Source organism: Vicia villosa, linkage group LG1 (genome assembly GCF_029867415.1).
Source record: "Vicia villosa cultivar HV-30 ecotype Madison, WI linkage group LG1, Vvil1.0, whole genome shotgun sequence".
NCBI lineage: Eukaryota > Viridiplantae > Streptophyta > Magnoliopsida > Fabales > Fabaceae > Vicia > Vicia villosa.
Genome location: NC_081180.1, coordinates 136,700,632 through 136,707,379, shown reverse-complemented (window position 1 = coordinate 136,707,379; position 6,748 = coordinate 136,700,632). Strand labels below are relative to the sequence as shown.

Sequence of the window (6,748 nt, the reverse complement as noted above, 5' to 3'; positions counted from 1 at the left end):
AGCTATGTCAAGAAGTTTAATAAGTTCTCAAAGATTAGAAAAGTGTTGCTGCCGCGTATGAATTTTACAATTCCTAATCAAAACATTTCATTTATCAAAATTACTAGATTACTTATAACAACCAGAACCTTTCAAAGGCAAGATTCACCTCAAGAAACTAATACCAGGCAATTACTAATTCAACAAATTCCATAGATAGTTTATCACCTAAAGAATCTAAGGAAAGAAAAATCTTTTATAGCTATGTATCAAAGATAAAAACAGAATTTCAACTATAAAAAACATATGAATAAACACTAAAATCATGTTCATATATATATATATATATATATATATATATATATATATATATATATATATATATATATATATATATATATATATATATATATAATTTTGTTCTGCAGCAGTAGGGTGTGTAAAAGTATTTTCACAGCAACATATCGATTCGGCAGCATAACGACATAGTAATCTCTCAACATCAAACCAGAAATCAAACATATTATACTCTCAGATTATAGTGTCTGATGGATAAAACCAGTATCAAACCAGAATCAAACCACAGCATTGTTATTCAATTGAAATGAATAAATATAATTTCAGTGTTATACTCTCAGGTTTTATTCTGGCCGTGTCCTTTGAATAAAATACCTATAAACACTAATCTTTCAAATGTCAAAAACAGAACTATAAATCGTGTACCTCCTTCGTCTTCTCTTCGTCTTCGTATTCTGGGCAGTGATTCTTCTTCGTCTTCGTATTCTGGGCAGCGATGGAGTTTTTATGGAGGTTAAGTGTTGCGGTTTTGAGGATGAGATACGGTTTTGAGGAGTTTTTATGGAGTTTTTATGGAGTTCTTCGTATTCTGGGCATGCAGCGATGGAGTTCTTCGTATTCTGGGCAGCGATGGCAGAGAAAGAAGATTAGGGATTATGAAAAGCATATCAGAATTATTTTGATTTTAAAAATTTTAATTAACGAAACAGCTATGAAAGCGCTTTTAAAAAGCGCTCTGGTAGCTCTGCCTTTACCAGCGCTTTTTAGGGCAAAAGCGCTCTTGTAACCCACCCCCTATAGCAGCGCTTTCATAAGCCCCCTATAAGAGCGCTTTCTGAAAGCGCTTTCGTACCCCCCTATAAGAGCGCTTTTTGAAAGCGCTTTCATACCCCCCTATAAGAGCGTTTTTTGAAAGCGCTTTCGTAACCCCCCCCCCCCTTTAAGAGCGCTTTTTTTGCGTGTTTTTTTATTTTGTTTTTAGCGAAACCTATACCAGCGCTTTTTCCTAAAAGCGCTTTAGTAGGGGTGCTGCTAAAAGACAAATTTGGCATAGTGGCCGATAACCTTTCAATCTAATCTAGAAATTAATAATTTGACAAATTAAGTTATATTAGAACAACAAGTTACACTAATCAATGTTGTACAAGTTTTCTACAGCCCTTAATCCCCCATTTCACTCTTTAACACCTAAATTTTGTTTCAATGTTCCTAGTTCTTCAATCTCCCCTTTCTTCACCTCTAGTTCATTTTGCAAAATATTATTTACTTTGTAAAAAAAATTAGAGGTGAAGAAAGAGGCGGTTGCCGAACTAGAAGCATTAAACCAAATTTTAACTGTTAAAGAGCGAAATGTAGATAATGAGTTGAAGAAATCTTGTATGACATTAATAAGTGTAATTTGTTTCTAGGGTTAAATAAGTTTCTAGTCCCTATAAATAAGGCACCCTTCAATTTTAGTCCATACAAAAAATTTCGCCGAACTTTGGTCCTCCTAAAATTTTCCTTCACGATTTTTGGTCCCTCCCGTTAGATTGCACTAACAGAGTCTTACGTGGCACGCCACGTATGACGCCACGTCAGGTAAAGTCAAAACTAAAAAAAAAGACAGATTGTGGGGGTTTTAAACCCCCTTTAAATAACTTAAAAACAATAATTTTAAAGCATCAATTCCCAGCATTGTCCTTCTTTTTTGCCTAAATTTGACAAACAAATTCAAGCACCAATTCATTCCATCATCTTCAAAATCTCATGCTCCATGCATCACATACAAGCTAGAGACAAAGCTACTTCATATTCAAGACACAATTCTCTTTATAAAACAATTCTCATAATCAACATATTATAATAAAACCATTTGATTACATAAGAGTAATACATTCCCTTCATTTTCAAAGATATATAATATTCATTGTGTGGCCAGTATAATGTCTTTGCTTCAAATTCATCATCTCTCGGTAACTACTTCCAGTATGTTTCCATTTAGAAATACTCTTAATGTGCATGCTATTATCATTATTGTAAGCACAAACTACCAATGTACACTGAATTTCATTGTGGTATTACTGTAAGCCTCAATGTTTGCATTGAATTTCATTAATATTAGGAATTAAAAATGACATTGCATGCATTCTTCGGTTTATGAGGACAAATTAGATACATCAAATATGTGGCTTTTAAAATTAAAATAAAACTATATTGAGAATAGTAGGATGGCAATAGGTTGGAACTAAAAGATTGCAAATATGTGTTAGTGATATTCTATGTGAGTATAGAGTATGTCCTGATATTTCGTAAAACTTATTACATATGACTCTCACGAGATGACATGACTTAATGTATTCATTAGTGAGAGAGTTTACACCCCTTTGCAGCATTTGTAATAAGCTCCTTCAAACACTTTAAATTTTGAATAAGATGATACAACACTTCTTTGATTCATATCATCAAACACATAGCGTAAATTAACGTAAGACCAAACAACTTAATGAAAGTAGGATTAATGAAGACACCCTACACAATTATCAGATCTGAATGAAATGTAAAATGACAACATAGCTTGCATGAGTAAGAGAATTAAAGACATAAAAAATATTAATATAGATTGAACCCAACAGGCTGCAGCACCCACATTAGTAGCATCTTGGCAGAAGGAATAACCGTGCGGCGCAGGCTTTGTGTGGAATAGGAATTCAAATTGAAAATACTCCTCAAATGATATATGTGTGGGTCAAGCGGGGTTTTAAATTTAGGTGTTTGCAGTAATTTTTTGTCACTGAGCTAGAGTAGTGCATCGAGTTTGGAGTATTTATGTGAAGAAGAAGGGGAACATATGAATCAAGATTTTAATTGATACTGACATTTGTATCTAAGAAAAAATTGGAATGTATCAATTGAAAAAAATCCTTAAATTTAGGGAGGTTTAAAACCCCTGTAATCTAACATTTTTTTTGCATGTGGACTTTTAGTGACGTGGCATGCAACCACTACAAGAAAATTAGGGTTTTGCGACACAAAAAATGCGACAGTTACTTAATAACCGTCGTAAACTACATATAGAGACAATTGTTACGACATTTAACACCTACCGTCCTTGATTTTTTTAAAAATTAATATAAAATTGCGACGGCTATCAATAAACCGCCCTAAATTGAATTCTACGACGGTCACAGTAACCGTCCTAAAATATTAGTCACAACGGTACATCATCAATCGCCACTATACATTTTATCCCACACATTGTAAATTAAGAAGATGAAACAACCCATCATATCTACGACGGTGAACCAACTGTCGCGCCCCCTAAAATCCATCAAATGTCACGACGGTGAACCAACCGTCGTGTACCCTAAAACCCATCAAATGTCACGACGGTGAACTAACCGTCGCGCCCCCTAAAACCTATCAAATGTCACGACGGTAAACCAACCGTCGTTTCCCCCTAAAACCATCAAAGATTTTGTTTCATTGTTTTGTTTTCCACCTTTTATTTTTATTAATTAAATTTTAATCATATCAATAATAAAAAAAAATAATAATTTATAATATAAAATTTTAATTATTAGTTATATTAATACTAGTAATTTTTATAATACAGTAATAATATCATTACATATTTAATAAAAAAATAAAAATGTATATAGAAATTATATTAAAAATTATTGATCTTAAAAATATTTTATTTCTACCACACATTTCTTTTCTCTCTCTCTTGATTTTATTTTTTTTAAACAAAAACAAGAAATTATAAAAATTTAAAACAAATAAAACGACACCTATACCATTTCATTTCGTTTTCCCTTTCTCTTTATTTAGGGTTCTTCTTTCACCAATTCAACCACCAAGAAGCATTTCAAGATGAATCAAATGACACTGTCTCTTCTTCCACCGACGAACCTATCGAATTCGACGAATCGAAACCTATTGTATTCCATCAATCTCTCGGACATCTTTCGCTTTCAGCCGCACCAGTATCGTCTTCGACCACAATCGGGGATGCACCAATCTAGCCATCCTCCCTAAATTCTGACGTCACACCAATCTCACTGTTCATAGATTCCGGATTCTCACCAATCTCGTTTTGATCTCTTCGGTAAGAACCTTAGAGCTTTACTAATTTCATACTCTATTTTGATTTTTCAACAACATATGGATTTTTGGTCCTCTTTTGAGCTGAGAGTTATTACTGGAAAAGTTTATGTTTTGTTCTAATACTATTTAAATTTTAACATAGCATTTTGCATTATGAATTGGTGGTTTGGTTTCCCATCTGTTCATGTTTTACCGGCACATAGTTGTATCTACTTGTAGTTTTAGACTAAGTTTCTAAACGATTAATGATGTAGTTTATGTTTTTCAGGTGAAAAGTGTTGCCCATGAAATGCATTTGTGATAAATCATAGACAAATTAATAATTTAGACATTTCTTAAATAAACTAAATCATTTTGATTTCTTTACAATATTTTTTCCTACACTGTATCTGCTATGAAGTCAGTATAAATGATAATAGTTATAATGATTATGGTGGTAAGAATTAAGAAGTACCATTAAATTTAATTGATTTTTGAATTGAAGCTTCCAAATTGTATGTGTTACTATATAGGAAGGTTGGATCAATGTCCTTGAATTGGAAAAATTGATTTTACTTACATATAAGTTGATAAGTCAAAGTGAATGATAAATGGTAAATTATTCTCTGGTGTGGTAGAGACTTTGGTTCTTAGACAAATCAATATAATGTAGCAGTAGGAAAGATTTAAAGCTACTGATAAAATCAATTGTATCCACTAAAGTTGGTCTGGCTATTTTTTAGCAATCCACGGTCTTGGTACTGAAACACATATAGTAGCCAATTTGTTATGGTTTTTGGTGAAAAAAGTGTGTAGTGTTGAGACCTATTGTGAGTGGGAGAACTTACAAGTATCTTGTTTGCTTAATTTGGATGCATTTCTTTGAAATGGGAATAAACTTTTTTTTATTATTCTTTATGTATGAAAATTATGTTTAATTTGTATAGTTTTTAGTGGTAGGCTGGCGATATGATATCAAACTTATTTTAACTGGTGTTTATGTTGTATTAAGAATTCCATGTGCCCGGGTAGTGTTTTTTAATTCTATATTCATTTTTCTCTATTGATATATATGATAATAATGTTAACTTATATTAATATGACAATAGTTTTTGTCCTTCTCTAATTGCAGTGTACATGTGATCTTATTGGTTAAATTTGTGTTTTAGATGGTAAGAAAGGTGTAATTAGAATGCTACAAAGGGAAATTTAGCAACTCCCCACCCTACAAAGCAGGGTGGAAAATTTAATTAGAATGCTGCAAAGGGCCAGACTTCCAACTCTAGTAAGTATGATTTATTTATTTTTCTAGAAATTCATTAACAATTGATTTTAACAAACTTTTAAGTAGTTTTGCCAAGTTAGATTATGATTTAATTATGATTTTTAATTGTTTTTTCAGCTCTGGTGCCTCCAAATCTAGTCAACAAAATAAGAAGTCTAAGCAAGGTCGTCGGTGATATTGCATTGATTACCATATTCACTTAATAATTTTTCCTTGTACCTTGAGTATGTGAAAGATCGGAATGTAACTAGAGTTTTTTTGTCAGGCCTTGCATATATTGTTGTGCCGAAACACAAATACTTTTCTTTAAAATTTTGTATTTCTTTATTAAATTACAAAATTTTTGAATGACAAGTATACAATTATGTCTCAATATAAATTATTTTTTAATTTTAAAAATATATTAATTGCAAACTTGCGGATTTGAAAATTCTTGAGGATTTAGTTGCAAAAATATATGCGATATTACCTGCGGATTTAGAGGAATAACAAAACATCCTACAAAATTACGACGGTTCTAACTGTCACGATATCACATTCACGACAGTTGAAACTTGTCGCGAATAACTACGAAAGCCAAATTTAAAGGCATATTCACGACGGTTTTTAACCGTCTCCATCTCTAATTTAAGTCAGCTACAGCCCGTCGTGAACTAGCGCGACGGATTTGACAACCGTCACGAAACAGGTTGGGGACACACGATTCTGCGACGGTACTGCAACCGTCGTAGATTGTAAATTGCGGCAGTTTTAACCGTCGTAACTTGCCAAAATAACTGTCGCAATCTATCAATTTTCTTGTAGTGAACATGGTATGCCACATCAGCTTCCGTTAGACCAAATAGACGGTAGAGACCAAAAATGTGGACGGAAAATTTTAAGAAGACCACTCTTTGAAGAAATTTTTTAGGGTTAAATATGTTTGACGTCCTCATAAATATCTTGGTTTTCGTTTTTAGTCCCTGTAAATATTTCCTTCAAACAATGGTCCCTGTAAACTTTTCCGTCCATAAAATTGGTCCTTCCCGTTAAAAAACCCAAACGGCTGCAGACGTGGCAGTGCTTAAGTTAATTTTGTTGTCCACATAATGCTTAGTGTTGCTGCCACGTACTTAATTA

The 6,748-nt window shown here is 32.7% G+C and overlaps 1 long non-coding RNA gene across 1 annotated transcript; it reads left to right on the top strand.

The window, feature by feature from the left end:
• The first annotated feature begins 4,058 nt into the window (after nt 1-4,058).
• LOC131617717 (uncharacterized) lies at nt 4,059-6,207 on the top strand. Its single transcript, XR_009288663.1, has 3 exons — nt 4,059-4,366; nt 5,514-5,629; nt 5,747-6,207. It is a non-coding gene; the product is annotated as an uncharacterized LOC131617717 (long non-coding RNA).
• Nucleotides 6,208-6,748: the final 541 nt, after the last annotated feature.